This window comes from Callithrix jacchus, chromosome 8 (genome assembly GCF_049354715.1).
Source record: "Callithrix jacchus isolate 240 chromosome 8, calJac240_pri, whole genome shotgun sequence".
Taxonomy (NCBI): domain Eukaryota; kingdom Metazoa; phylum Chordata; class Mammalia; order Primates; family Cebidae; genus Callithrix; species Callithrix jacchus.
This window is the reverse complement of record NC_133509.1, coordinates 63,482,570-63,498,026: the sequence shown is the minus strand read 5'-3', so window position 1 is coordinate 63,498,026 and position 15,457 is coordinate 63,482,570. Positions and strand designations below refer to the sequence as shown.

At 33.7% G+C, this 15,457-nt stretch overlaps 1 long non-coding RNA gene across 1 annotated transcript in view; it reads left to right on the top strand.

Annotated features, from left to right (window-relative positions):
* Nucleotides 1-318: 318 nt before the first annotated feature.
* Nucleotides 319-15,457, top strand: part of LOC128928795 (uncharacterized) — a 47,770-nt gene continuing 32,631 nt past the window's right edge. The window contains exons 1-2 of the long non-coding RNA XR_008474367.2: nt 319-397; nt 546-645. This is a non-coding gene — a long non-coding RNA (uncharacterized LOC128928795). The remainder of the gene's footprint in view (nt 398-545; nt 646-15,457) is intronic.

Below are 15,457 nucleotides of genomic sequence, written 5' to 3'. Positions count from 1 at the left end.
TCTGTCAGTGTAGGGTTACTATGAGCTCTCTAACAAACTACTACATCCAGGCCTCAAAGCTGCTGGAAAATGATCTGGATTACGAAGGAATAAATTTGATATGTTAGCAATCACAAGTGGGAACTGAAAAGAAAGGCTTCCTTAATACGGTTCTTTTAGGCTATAATGGGAAATACGAAGATAAATCTGGCTCAGCGACAAACCCACATAAGACTGCGGCAAGCACACAGAATATAGATCTCGGTTATGAGATGTGTAAAACACACAATGGCCTGAATCAGGAGCTAAGTATATAAGTGCAAACAAACCCGTTTTTATAGTTAGCATGGCATTTTGAATGGAGTTTTAAGCCTAAAGGACAGTATCCTACTTGCAGAAGAAGATGGGAAATAAAACAGTAAGTACTGTGCTTTTATATATAGAAGTCTAATAAGAAAGTGTTCTAGAAAATTATGAACATAAAGCAAATTAAACTGAATATCGCTTTCCCCATAAAAATTGAAATGCCTTGCTTTCCCTAATCTAAAATATTGTTTTTCTTTTAGCTCCATTATTTTGCTTTGGATTTATGGAAACTCTGAACAGTGATGTGAGAGTGACTGCAGTTTGAAGTCTCTGTTAAATACAGCAACATGACATCACAAGGTATAATCTCATTCCTTGCCTTATATGAAAGTTCTGCACAGAACCGATAAACAAATGCATATCTGGGATTTGAATCAGTTAAAAATAGGCAGATAATAGAAATGGAAATATTGAGGGTTATTTTAAAGACTAATTTTATCCTAATGAGGTAAAACATTCTCTTTCTTGCATTTTTTTCAATTTCTAGAATATTCACCTCATTAGGGCATCACAGAAATTGACAATATAAACAGTTTCCCACACATCTACTGTAGGTAGTGCTAAATACTATAAAAATATTACATTCATTCTAAAGATTTTGCATGATTAGGTGCAGTGATTTTTACCTAGTTAGGCAAAATAATTTTTACGTAGTAGTAGAGAACAGCAAGATGATTTATCCCCAAATCCTACCATGTTCCATAAACTACATGAAAGCGAATTTTCTCTCAATATAAATATTTTTCCTATTAGTGAAAAAAAATCAACCTTTTAAAAGCAGAATAATTTCTTATTAGTCTGAGACAGTTTCACAAGGGCTCTATCTGGCAAACTCCATTTTTACCAAATCGTTTCTAGAGAAACCCTCCAACTCCATCATTCTACAATTAAACATAATTTCTCTTAGGTGAGTATCATTTGGCAGAAATAGACAACCAGCTAATAGACCCTGAATTCCACTACAGTTGTGCATTAGAAACAGGCATGGAAGGCCGGGCATGACGGCTCACGTCTGTAATCCCAGCGCTTTGGGAGGTCGAGGTGGGTGGATCATGAGGTCAGGAGTTTGAGAACAGCCTGGCCAAGATGGTGAAACCCTGCCTCAAAAAATAAATAAATAAATAAATAAATAAATAAATAAATAAATAAATAAATAAATTAATATAATATAATATAAAAAGAAATAGGCATGGAATGAAAGGAGAAAACAACTTGTCAGAAAATAATTCTTATTGAATTATGTAGGGAAATTTCAACTGATTATTTTTTCCATTGCCAAATGTCACGTGTTCTCTGTGAGAGAAAATCAGTGGCATACTGAAAGAAGTTCATCCCATTAGACTTTGGAGCAGGTCATAGGCTTTGGAGGCCTGTGCTAATTCTTTCAGACTACTAGAGAGCCAACTCATAAATATCCATTTCAGTGTTCTAAAATGATTAAATGACATCATGATGACCTGGTTTAAAGAAAATGTTTCCAGAGGGCCCCTAAATGGTACCCTGGTGGCCTGAAAGAGTTAATGCAGTTTCCTTAAGTGCCCAATTCAATCTTACTTTGCAGTATACAGAGCAGGGAATGTGCCCAATAACTCACTAATAGCAACATCTAATAGAAGTATACTAAGGAGAGAGAAGTTGTTTGACAGAGTCTATCAATGAGCAGGTGGCAATTCTGATTAATACGGCTCTGCCAAGAAAGGAGAAATGGAGCCTTAGGAAATTCAGTAATCCTATGGAAAAACATTCAGGTGATGCTCTTCTTAAAGAATATCTCATAAGATCATGATGCATGACAACAGATACTATGTTCTTCCAAAATAAAGTTAAGGTTTATGTGTAACACACTCTGGCAGCAATGTTTATTTTTTATAGCAAGATCGAAAGAGTAGGATAATGTTTTTCTAAGTTTTCAATATATTCAGTGTCATAGATCTATTTAATATATCAGAAAAGCAGATAGCAATTAGAAACAGGTCTCTTCTTATAGGCATGGAATGGAATATTTTTACTATATAGGTTGTCAAAACATGTAACCATTTTATATAAAGTTTAATATTATTAGATCAAATTCTCCAATAAAACTGCATATCAGAAAAGATGGCAGAATATGAGAATGAAATAGAAGAGAAACAGAAGAGAGACATTTTAAGAATAGAAGTAGAAAACACATTTTCATATTCAAATATAATTTGGTCAAATGAATGAATCAATTATTAGAAGCATAGAAACATGGAGTAAAAGAATTAATCATGAGTCCTTTAATCACCTTAAAATTAATGCACATATAAGTACATATATATAGTTTTTAAGTCCAGAAAAAGCCCACGTAGAAATATATATACTTATATATTTGTATGATACAAATTTACTCTATGATAAAAGAAATCTTTCAAATCTAAGAGTAAGGGAAAAAATTTGGAAGTCAGTACAATGTGATTGTGAAGAGAATGAAATCTTGGCTTATATCTCTTGGTTTTAATCTCAGCTCTTATTCTTAATAGCTACATTAGCTTGAGCAAATCACTAAACTGTCTTTTGGTTCTCTTATCTGAAAATTGGAAAGTATAATGATGCTTAGATTGAAAAGTAACAGAAATAATAAGTGTAAAGCATTTGGAAGAGTATCTGGCTCATAGTAAACCACAATAAATACTAATTGTTATTATTATTCAACAAATGGGGTTTAAACAAATGGCTAGCCACATAGGAAACAAGTTAGATCCCGCTTATCCCTTATGTAACAGATAAAATCAGATGGATGAAAGAGTTAAATGTAAAAAAGAGAACTCCAAAAGTAGGAAAGCAAACATATATGAATATTTATTATAATCTCATGGTTGGGGAAAGCAGGAAGCAAAAAGTCATAGACCTATGAAAGACTTGAAAAATTTAAAGTTTTGATGGAAAAAATATGTGTAACAATAAAAAACACACAGTAGACTAGAAAAATATTTGTAGTGTATAATACAAAGGGTCATGATAATTTACATAAAGTGTTCCTATCATCAACTTTTCTAAAAGGTAATGTTTGATCAAGCAGGTAATGAACACAAACAGATGGTGTACATTGTGACTTCATTGCTCTCTGTTTCAGAGCCTCCTCAAACTTTATCTCAGGTAACTTTTTCTGTACATAAAGGAACCAATTTAAATGGTACTTCAGTAGAAAGGTCTCTTCTGATCTTCCATCTAAATTGTGCTTTTCTAAATGTCTTTCACATGGCATGTGATTTTGCGTGTGTTTCACAGCTCTTGTTCTTTATTACGTGTTTATGTTTGTTGGTTTATAACCATTTCCTCCTCATTAGACAATAGCTCATAGGACTGGGTGTATACTGTTTATGCTCTGTGATAAATCCCAGGTGAGTGGATCACTTGAGCCTAGGAATTCAAGACAAGCTTGGACAACTTGGGAAACTCTGTTTCTAGAAAAAAAATACAAAATTTAGCTAAGCATGGAATGCACTCTTAGTCCCAGCAACTTGTTTGGTGACTGAAATGGGAAAATCACTTGAGCCCAGAAGGTTGAGGCTGTGATGTCACCACTGCACTCCAACCCAGGTGAACAGAGCAAAACCCTGTCTCTAAACAAACAAACAAATGAACAAACAAACAAACACAAAAAACAGAAACAGCAAACTAAAATAATTATTTACAGGTTGTGTTGTGTACTATTAGAGGAATATAATCTTCCATTATCTTTTGTTTCCCTGTTGGTGTTAAGCAGTTATTACAAAATGGTGATATTCTACTTCAATCATTTATTACCTGAAATATTACTGTAACAAGAAATTTCTCATCAATAATTTGATTACATTGATTTATAGCTCATTTAGAAAAGTCAGATGTCTACTGCTCTTTATAAAATAGTTTGCAAACTGGCAAGTTGATTCTCTTGCATCTTCCTAAGTTGATTCTCTAGCATCTTCCAAAGTTAACCAGTGAGTTTTATTTCTTCATTTTAAAAGAACTATTATGAGCTCATGGTTTAGAATATATTTTAACGTATTTCAATCTATTGCAGTTATCCTTATTTAAGTTGACTTCTGAGGCTTCTTGATATCACCCTGGAGCCTTTGAGAGCTTTCTCACATTCTTGTGTGATACAATGTCCCAGGATTATCTTAAATTTTCTATCCAGAACTCAGAATCCTCTATTTCTCCAAGGAGTCTTTATTACTTGTATTATAAAACGATATTTAGAAATTACAAATTGAGTCTTAGAGGTGTTCATTACTATATCATTGGAAATTTTTAAATATATTTTCAGAAGACAAAGCTAAGAAATGTGTATTTGGAAATATAAAATTTATTATGAGTTTATAAAAATGCTTCCAATTCAAATTCAGGAGTATATGATTTTTACCTTTATCTTACTTTTATTTCCTGCTTCTCTCACGTCAGCAATCCTGGCCTTTAACAGTATTCATAAATCCTTATTTGTCTTTCCCTTACTACAAATCCAAGTCTCATAATAACAACATATCACTGTCACCTATGAATATAATCCACAAACTGTATAATTATTTTTAAGTTTTTGTTGAGTCTTAGATTATGTCCAACTAAGAATACACAGTCAAGTTATTGTGTTTTAAAGTCATTGTAAACAGTCCTTCTCTGTGTATTATGCCACTTGTCTGTCTCCTCATGCACAAATTCCATGTCATCTTAATTATAGAAGATTCCTCCAGGGGAGGTGGCTCACACCTGTAATCCCAGTACTTTGAGAGGCTAAGGCGGGTGAATCACCTGAGGTAGGGAATTCAAGACCAGTCTGACCAACACGGAGAAACTCTGTCTCTACTAAAAATACAAAATTAGCCGGGCGTGGTGGTGCATGGTGTAATCCCAGCTACTGGAGAGGCTGAGGCAGGAGAATGGCTTAAACCTGGGAGGTGGCATTTGTGGTAAGCCAATATCGCACCATTACACCCCAGTCTGGGCAGCAAGAGCGAAACTCCATCTAAGAAAAATAAACAAATAAATTATAGGAGGTTCATAATATGTGTTAGTAACTTTTAGGGCTAGGTTATTCCTACTCTTTCCTTTTTAAGAGTTATCCTTTATTTCAGGGTTTTCCTATTTTTTTTTCCAATCAAACTCTGTTTAGCTTCAAAGAATATGAAAACTAATAGTATTTTTATGGAGATTGCAATTTAATGCATTAACTCTTCCCACTCAAAATAATGGTATGTCTTTCCATGTATTCATTTCTACATTTCTGTTTTTCAGGATTGTTTTGGAGTCTTCTGGATATGAGAACATTATAAAAGATAAAAAAGTAGAACTGAAATATTAAGGGAGAAACAGAGATAACTATGGTTTCAAGCCTCACTTAGAGAAGGATTGATCGTTTTTTTGTTTGATGGAACTTGGGTCAGTTGAAGAGGTAGACACAGAGAATAATGGTACCAGATCTGAATTCAGTCTTAGCTTTAGCAGCAACAAAATATATCAATCAAATTTATATAGGACCAAATACTGTTGAAAGAAATTAGATGCAATTGCTGAAAAAATAAATTATATGAGATAATTATTCACTCTTCTTAGTCACATGACATGAAAAGCTGTGCCCTTTAGAGCAAGCACGGTTCCATGAAAAATTGTAGAGAGGTTTTCTCACCTCTTTTCCACATGCTTCTCACATTGTAGCACCCTTCCTTGAAACCATCCTACTCCTACAATTCCCCAAGTTCTTCTGGATTTTAAAGTCCATATCATGCTGTGGTCCTTCAGTCAGCTCCTGTGTCAGAAATTAGGGCCTTGCTTTGGACTCTTCTCTCATCCTGTAACTATAATCAAATAAGTCCTATTAAGTCTAATTCCTTAAAAACTCTTAAAAATCTCTTTCTCCTCTTTATTTTCATTCCCTATGGCACCATCTTATTCAGAACACCATTATTCTTATCTATAATGTTGAAAGTAACTCTTCAACAGTCCTGTTGCTTGCTTTATCCCATTGCTTCTTATATAACAAATTTGGCAATATTTACCTTATTTGCAATACCTTCAAACCACCCTTGGTGCTGCCATCTAAGTAATCTATAAAATGACAAGATAAATATTGCTATGACCTCCATTGTCTAACGCATATTTTCAATGTATATTGGGACAGCAGAGGTGGGGAGTTGGGGAGATTAACATGGGGAGAAATGCCAGATATAGGTCATGGGGAGGAAGGCAGCAAACCACGTTGCCATATGTGTCCCTATACAACAATCTTACATGTTCTTCACATGTACTGCAAAAACCTAAAATGCAATAAAAAAATGCCAAAGGGTTTCATGACAAATGCTATGTATTTTATTCTTGTGAGAGCCACAGGGTAAATAAATTATAAAAAGCTATCTCTAGTAGAGGAAACCGTTAAAATGTGATCAGCCTAATAACATCATAATCATGTGATTATGAACAATTTAAAATGTACTATTATTTTTCCAACCTATTATGTTATGTTGAAGTAATTCAACCCATTGTCTCAAGTATATTTTTTAAGAAACTTGAGTATATTGACTTAAAGAGAAAAGTCCGAACTCCTATGACATACCATTGTTCTGATCTCTTCTCTCACAGCTCCGTCTTATTCCTGATGTTCCATCACATTATGATGAAATTTGAGAAAACAATATTCATGTTACTGTGGGTGTGAGCATTGAGGAAGGATGGCAAATAAGAGGGAGGTGGTAGAAAAAGAATATTTATCATATGCCTCTCTGAAGAGACATTTATTGATTGAGATCCACGTAAAAGGGAAGAGTGAAAAAAAAATTAAACCAAAAACTCCCCACCATTCTCTGGAAGCAATGTACATTTAATTGTCTAACAATAATAAATTTCTCACAATTTTAGACGTTAAATGTACAAGAAAGAGTTACAAAAGGATGAGGTTAATAAATCAAAAAATGAGTCAAGTTGAGAAAAATGCTTTGCTAGATTGAATCTTATATGTATGGTATGTTTGTATATGTGTGTGTGTTTGTATGTGTGGTGGGACTTGAAAGACAAATTGGATTAGGGTAATATTTTGATTCTGCGTTTAATTCTTTGAACAATAGGCTATTAATTTTGAATAGTCCCATATATCTCTCTTATGCTATCATCAAGAATGTCATTCTTTTTATTATAAAATTTTGTAGATCTCATTTGTCTTAAATGTTCACAAACATAAAAAATACTTCTGATTCTCACTCTATAGTTCTGTGAACATTCAGAATAAAGCTCCTTAGAATTACTTATGGAAAAGAAAAGAATATTCACTCTATCTTGTATATACAAAACCATGTTAACATTCTTTCTAGATATAGAACTGGAACTGGCTGTGTATGCTTTCAACTGTTATTCTGAACGAATTTAAGTAATTCTTTATTCTCAGCATATTGGCAACATAGAAATGCATTTTGGAGGTACAGAGGCACAGAGGGAAATTTGAGAAAATAAATGTGCTAGATATTCATTCTGCACAGTATCCAAAATTCATTGTTAGGTCAGGTTTCAAGGAGGGCAAAGGTCACATACTGCTCTTCTATATTGAAACAATCACAATATTATTTAAGGTTTTAGTAAAAATCATTGATTTTATTCTAAAAAATATTTAAGTAAGGAGTAGAATTTTTTCATGATCTGTGAAATGCAGGTGGAACAGAATAGAAGGACTCTTCATCTCTTCTGTACATTGTCACCAAAGCATCCCAAAGTCCTATCCTTCCTGAAACATTTCTTATACATGCTTCTTACTGCTTAGCTTGAAATTGCACCTAGGAAGAATCTTTTGTTCTCAGTGCTGCCAAAACTTCCATCTTCCAGCAGTGACCTCAGTTTAGCACCTGCTCATAAGATGTGTTTGCACATCGTTGGTATGTTATAGTGACATATATGTTCTCATCTAGGAGATTGTCACAGAATTCAGAAGATGTTAACATTTTTCCATCTGTGTGTGTTAAAGTGACGTTTCCTGTTAATTTTGTTCTCTTGCTGAATTCTCCAAGCAAAAGCCTTCTGTGGGAGGCAGAATGATGTCATTACAGTCATAGCACAAAAATTTTCAACCTTTAGAATGAGACATATTGTGGCATATATTTTCCTACTTTTAAAAGCAGTGACAAAAATTTGGAGGATGATGATATCAATTTTATATTTTCAGGTGTGGGGGTTTCTAGGAGACTTTAGAATTACTCCAGGACTAATAGTTCTCCTGGCACATGGTTTTCAACTGTAGCCTTCGAAGAGAAAAACCCATCTGTGGATACTTAGGTTTATGAGAACAATAGAGACTCTACTATTTAATGTCAGAGGTATAGAGAGTTTGGCAGGCAGAACAATCTATCAGTGACTGCATTCAAAAAAATGGGCTGTTTTTAGAATGTGTGTCATGATTACATGATTTAAAAGTAAAATAAATTAGACTTTTGGTTTCAATTCTGTGTTATTCAGAGTTCTCCAGAGAAATGGAACCAATAAGAAATATATACAGGAAATGGCTCACATATTATGGTAGCTAAGAAGTCCCATGATCTGCTCTCTGCAAACTGGAGAACCAAGGTGTAATTCAGTCTAAATCTGAAAACCTAAGGCCCAGGGAGAATAATGGAATAATTCCTGTTCTGAATCCAAAGGTCTGCCAACTAGGGGCTATGGTATCCGAAGGCAGGAGAAGATAGATGTCCCAGTTCTAGCAGAAAGAATAAATTTGTCCTTCTTCTATCTTCTTTTTCTTTTTGTGTCCTCCATGCATTGGATGATGCCTGTCCACATTGGTGACGGCACCATATTGTACTCAGTATATTTCTCGAAATGCAAATCTCTTCTAGAAACACCTTTGCAGACATATCCAGAAGTAATTTTTATAGCTATCCAGATATTCCTTACTCCAATCAAGTTGTCACACAAAATTAATCATCAAAAGTTTTGGCATGTATAAAGCTTTTACTTTTTTATACTTTTACTGGGTCCATTAGAGAACTGAGGTTCCAGAGTACACTGCTACCGTGAAATATAGGTAGACAGGTAAATGTGAAGTCATGCTCTCAATCTCCTTTCCTGCAGAAGCCATTGGAGTCATAAGCCAACAAGAACACTCAAATGACAGTCTAAATTTATTTTTGGAGGCTGAATGTGGAGTAGCATGAGAATGAGAAATTCCTGGGAGCCACAATCGTGGTGCTCGGCACTCCCATCCCCAAATACTTTCTAAGGTTTTACCTGCAGGAACAACACTAAATTCACACCTTGAAAAGTCAAAAAATATCTTCTTCTGGTTCTGATAGGAGAAGGCGAAAATTAGCCAGTGTGAAATACTCTTAGAGTATTCTCCACAAAAAAAGTTTACTCTGTAATGGCAAGAATTTACCAGAGGCTTATCCACCTGATAAAGAAGGCAGTCCTACTTCAGCATCCTCTGGTCTTTCTGTAACATTTAAGGGGGAAAAAAATCTAAGAACAGTAACTTGTGAAATTTACAGTATATATCAAAAAATCCACTATATGTCTGAGATTTAATCATAATACTGTAAAATGTTCTTCCTCCCTGATTCCTTACATTAATAAGGATGTATTATTTCTCAAAAGGGCTATAAAATACACTTTATCTAAAGAGTTCTTAGGGATGCTACATACAACAGGAAAGACAAAACAAGGGCACTCTAGAAATTTGAATTCTCTGGCACCTACAACTACAACAAACGGTAAACATAGCCTTCCTCCTAGCCACACTGTTATAAATCTCCACACTAAAGGCCTAATTACATCAGTTACTAATACCTACTTCATGCATCATATTTGGCTTTCAACAAAAAATTTACAAAACATAACAAAAGGCAAGAGAAAATACTCCGAAGACGAAACATCAGATAAGACTCAGCTATGTCACAGATGTTGGAATCATTAAGGAATTTAAAATAACTGTGATAGATATGTTCAGTATGCTGTAAAAAAAGGTAGAGAGCATAATAGAACAGATTGTTATATTAAATAGAATAAAAAAACCTCCATGAAAGGATGAAAAAAAAATGCTAGAAATTAAAGCCACAGTAACAGAAATGAAAAATTCTTTACAAGGGCTCATCAGCTGATAAAATTAACATGAAGAGAAAACATTATACATTTTGAAAACAAAAATGCAAAGGGAAAAGAGAAAAATAATTTTTAGAATAAAATGGAAGATTGGATACATGTGACTTACATATATGAGAATAGCAAAAGGAAAAGAAGTAAAGGAACAAGGAAATATCTGAAGAAATAATGGCTTTGTATATTCCAAGATTAATAGCAAAAACCAACCCATAGATCTAGAAAGCACAGATAACACTGAGAAAGATAAATACTAAAACATCTAAGCATATGAAAATCAAACTTCAGTAAAAAAAAGACAAAGTGAAAGTTTTGAAAGAAGTCAGCAGAAGAAAACAAAATAAAACTTAGTTTTCAGGAAAAAGGCTAAGAATTATGGAAGATTTTTCTTCTAAAACTATGTTATCAAAAAGTGAAGTGAGATATTTAGTGTTAAAAGAAAAAGCAAAATAAAATCTAAAATTTTATATCCAGTGAAATTATTCTTCAAAATTGTGGGCAAAGTAACCATTTTCTCAGACAAAAATCTGAGGAAATTTAACATCAATAAATCTTCCCTGCAAGTAATATTCTAAAAATCCTTTAGAGGGAAGGAAAATGATGTCATTCAGAAACTCACCTCTAAATAAATAAAGAAAGAACATCAGAAAAGGAAAAATTAAAGCATTACATAAAATTAAAATATTTTATTTTCTTATTAATTATAAAAGATATCTGTTTATTTAGAATAATAACAACAATGCATTATTCTGTGATTGTAGTCCTTGGATAAGTTAAACAAATAACAGTAATATCATAGTGGATAGAAGCAGGAAATCAATGAAACTAAAAACAGAAAATAGAGAAAAATCAATGAAATCCAAAGCTGGTTTGGAATGATAAATAAAATTGACAAATCTGTAGGAAGGTTAATCAAGAAGAAATAGAGAATACAGAAATTCAAAGCATCAGAAAGGAAAGAGGTATTATCTCTATTGGTCCCACAGACATCAAAAGAATAGTAAAGAAATATGAACAACTTTATACTTCTTAAATTGATACTTCATAAGAAATGGACCAATGCCTTGAAAAATACAAACTACTGAACTCATACAAGGAGACTACCATATTTGGATATACCTATGTATATTCAAGAAATTGAATCAATAATTAACAACCTTCCTAAATAGAAAGCATGAGGTTTAGATAGGTTCACTTTAAGCAAACATTTAATGAAAAAATACAATAGAAATTGTAGATAAATAATACTTTTCATTAAATGTTTGCTAAATGTATTATTTCTCTTCTAAAATGCAGAAACAGTAGGAATACCTTCTAACTTGTTCTTTAAGACTGGTGCTACCTTAATACCAAAACCAGAAAAAGATCCAGTACAAATAAAGAAAACTAGAGCAATATCTTTCATGAACATAGATGCAGAAATTTTTTACCTAATATTAGCAAATTGAATTCAACACCATTAAGAGAATGATAATAGTATCCCAGACCAATACAAAAATATTTGCAAAATACACACCTGAAAAAGACTTGTATCTAAAATATAGACATGACTCATAAAATGTAATTCTTTAAAAAAATCCAAATTTAAAAATAAGAAAAGTCATCAAAGAAGATATACAGATGGCAAATAGGTATATAATAATAATCATCATTTATTATCAGAGAATTTCAAATAGGGCAATAATGAGATGCTGCTTACACCTAGTATAATGAGTAAAACTAAAACGATACAAAATGCTCCAACAATAACGAGTGGTGGCGAGGATGTGGAGCAGCAGGAATATTCATTCATTACGTGTAGGAATGCAAAATGGTATAGCCAGTTTTGAAGAGAGATAGTTTCTGATAATGCTAAACACAGTCTTACCACATGGTCCATAAATTGTGCTCCGAGATATTTGCCCAATTCTTTTACAAACTTATGTTCACCCAAAAGCATACACATGAATGTTTATAAAATCTGTTTTCATTGTCATCAGAACCTGGAAACTACCAAGATGTCCTTCAATAGGTGAATGAATAAACAAACTGTGGTATATTCATACAATGGAATATTACTTAATGATAAAAAGAAAAACACTATGTGAATGAATCTTAAATGCCTATTTTAGTGAAAGAAACCAGTCTGGAAAGCCTACATTCTATGATTCTGATTATATGAAATTCCAGAAAAGGCAAATAATTCTACAGACAGTAAAAAAAAATCAGTGATTGCAAGGAGGAAAGGGGAAAAATTGAATAGGCAAAGCACAGAGTATTTACAGTGTAGTAAAACGATTCAATAAAATACTGCAATGCTGGATACATACTATACATTTGTCAAAATCCATACAAGAGTGTAGTACAAAAGTTTAATAACATATACAAATTAAAAAATTCATTTAGACATTTTACAAAAATTATTTAGATATTTCAGAGATCTCAGGATGAAATGCAATGTATGACAAAAATTTGAGCTTATTGCAAATATATGAAACAACCACACTGAAGGTGTTGGAAGAGAAGGTTCTCACTTAAGAAATTTTGAAAGTGAATGGAGTCTGAACTATAGGCAAAAGAACTGTGTATAAGCACTATATGCTAGTTAAAAAATGTTTTTCTCATTAGCAATTTTGATACTGCTATACATTTATGCTCGAGTTAAATAATTACATAAATGGATAGTGGACTGTGGGATCCACTTTTCATACTGTTGGAATGGGAATTTACAAATAAATGAAGGGGGGAGGCTAAGATCATCAATGTGGTAATTGATTTACATTGGAGACATCAGTTTAAGTCATGTTTAGCTAACTATAGGTACAGATGACAATGTTTATAGACATCTCTATGTACATGGATTAGAATACACAGTTATATTTCTTTGCTCTGTTAGCTGAGAGTGTCTAAAAAATGACATTTTGTTGGAAAAGCATACACTAAGTACCCAGATCCAAGTTTCTAATGCAATTTTCCAATAAAAGTAATCAGAGTTCCATAGATAAATGACTGATTATAGGTTTGGGGCTGGAAATATGTAAGATGCACCTGGATCATCTTACAGCACCAAAAACATGGCAGGGTTAAACATACACACAAACACATTCCTATGTAAACACACACTGGTGGGGAGTCTATCAAAGAGACACAGGATCCAATGAAAAGAGTTCTCAAAAAGCATGAATAGAAGAAATAAAGTAGCATTGAATTTTAACCAAAATACAAAATAAATATGCATGAATCTTCACTTATTGAGTAAATAAAGAAATGGTGGAACAAAAACAAAACTTCCTTTCAGAAAAATACCAAATAATTTGTGTAGCTGCTTCACCCTCAAGAAGATAAGAGCATAATTCTCTTGTTTTAAAGTGAGGGCTATACATAGTGACTCCCTTTCAAAAGAATATAGTCAGAAAGGAATAAAAGTAGCTGCTTTATAGTGGAGATATTTGACAACTACTGTGTTAGTCAATGATCAAGGTCAACATCAACAGTGACAAATCATGTTGACAGTATGTGCCATTGACATGATGCAATGAAAATGGTACATCTATGGTCTTCTTTCCAAAAAGACATAACCTCAGTGTTTTGAAATGTGAGAAGGACATGAGATTTGGGAGGGGCCAGGAGTAGAATAATATGGTTTGGCTTTGTGTCCTGACCCAAATCCCACAAATTGTATCTTGACTTGTAATCCCCATATGGCAAGGAATGGACCTGGTGGGAGGTGATCGAATCATTGGGTTGGTTCGCCTCCATGCTGTTTTGTGATAGTGAGTGAATTCTCGTCAAATCTAAAAGTGTGGTTTAAAAGCATGTTGCATTTACTCCCTGCTGTCTCTCTATACTGACACCATGTGAGATGTATCTTGCTTCCTCTTTCTCCATGATTGTTATGTTTCCTGTGGCCCCTCAGTCATTCCTCCTGTGAAGTCTATGGAAATGTGAGTCATTAAACCTCTTTCATTTAAAATTACTCAGTCTCAAGTAGTTCTTTATAGCAATGTGAAAATGGATTAATACAGAACATTGGTACCAAGAGAAGTGGGATATTTTTATAAGGATAATTGAAAATGTGAAAATGATTTTGGAACTGGGTATTGGGCAGAGGCTGGAATAGTTGGGAGAGCTCAGAAGAAGACAGGGGAAAGTTTTGAACATCCTAAAGACTTGTTGAATGATTTTGACCAAAATGCTGATAGTGATACAGACAATGCAGGCTGAGGTGGTCTCAGATGGAGATGAGAAACTTACTGGTGACCAAAGCAAAGGTCACTCTTGCTATGCTTTAACAGAGATGGGTAGCATTTTGTGCCTGCCCTAGAGATCTGCAGAAATTTGAACTTGAGAGAGATGATTTAGGGTATCTGGTTAAGGAAGTGTCTAAGCAGCAAAGAGTTCAAGATGTGACATGGCTTTTTCTAAAAATGTGCATTGATATGCATAAAGAAAGATATGGTGTGAAATTGGAACTTATGTTTAAGAGGAAGCAGAGCATTGGAGAATTTGCAGGGAGACACCTGGTAGGAGGTGACTGGATCATGGGGGCAGTTTCCTCCCATGCTATTCTCATGATAGTAGTGACTTCTCATGAGATCTGATGGTTTAAAAGTGTGTGGCAATTCCCAAAATGGCTCTCTCTATATCCTGCCATCAAGTAAGATGTGCCTTGTTTCCCTTTGCCTTCTGCCATTATTCTGTCTTTCTTCTGAGGCCACCCAGTCATGCTTCGTGTTAAGCCTGCAAAACTGTTAGCCAATTAAACCTTTTTTTCATAAGTTAAGCAGTCTAAGGTAGTTACTTATCACAGTATGAAAATAGACTAACACATTCAATTTGATAACAAGAAGAATATCAAACAAATCCCAGTAGGCATTTTACAAAATACCTAATCCATGGTCCTCAAAACTGTCAAGGTCATCAAAGCAAGAGAACGCTGATAGCTGACAAAGTGTAGAGCAGCCTACGGAGTCATAATGACTAAGGTAGTGTGATATCTTAGATGGGGTTCTGGAACAACAACAACAACAAAATATTGGGTAAAAACTAAGGAAATCTAAATAAAATG